We start from the raw sequence: 988 nt of genomic DNA, 5'->3' as shown, positions 1-988 counted from the left end.
AGTTCAAGAAGAGAGGCACCAAGAGTGAGAGCGTGATAAGGTGGAGAGACAAGAGGGTGATGTGGTGAGATTTATGATGAGATTAATGGACTGACTAAACCTGTTGAGCTCTACTGCTTGGTGGAGAAATACAGAATACACTGAGAGGACCAACAACTGTCCTGATTCTTGACACTGTATCCAGCTCAAACTAATCTTTTGCTCATCACCTCCAACACTCACGTTAAGAGCAGGATCAACAAGTATTTGCACATAGCATACTGTACATACATATAACTTTTGTGGTTTCTTTTAGTAAACTTCACTTGATACAACAGATGCACTATGGTGACTGTAGAGGTGAATCCTAGAAATGAAGACACAAACAACAAAATATTTAAAGTTCATTTTCTGTTGTTAATATTTGAACACATCTGACATCATGTGATCTGCTTTATCTGTTTATTAGACAGAAACAAACATTTCATATTATTTGCATCCATTATTTTACTGAGGAATCTGTTAAACTGATGGCGCATAGCATGGTGTAACTAAGCATGATTCCATACAATGTTACATTTATTCAAAGAGTACAGATGATGATGATACTTATTGGCAGTGGTGCATTTGTCAATACAAGAGTGTAAAAATCCTGCATTCAAAATGTTATTTAAGTAAATGTACAGAAGCATTTTACTGTTGTAGCTGGTCAAGCAGAAATTAATTTTGACCACATTATATACTTTTTGGGTAGTTGAATCTGTTACAATGTCTCCTATTTTATAAGCTGATCATGTGTTTTGCATGTAAATTGTTAATCAGCAAAGGAACCAGATGTCAAGCAGCTGTAGTGAAGTAACAAAAAGAAAGCTCTCAAGTGAAATGTATTTAGTTACATTCCACCACTGCTGCTTCGTTTCCCCAAATGGTCCCCTTGATGAACTTGAACTTGAAGCTTCTAAGTTCCTATTTGTAGCATAAAGACGTCGAGAGCCAGACTTAGCTGGCC

This window comes from Thunnus maccoyii, chromosome 20 (assembly GCF_910596095.1).
Source record: "Thunnus maccoyii chromosome 20, fThuMac1.1, whole genome shotgun sequence".
NCBI lineage: Eukaryota > Metazoa > Chordata > Actinopteri > Scombriformes > Scombridae > Thunnus > Thunnus maccoyii.
This window is presented reverse-complemented; position numbering follows the sequence as displayed.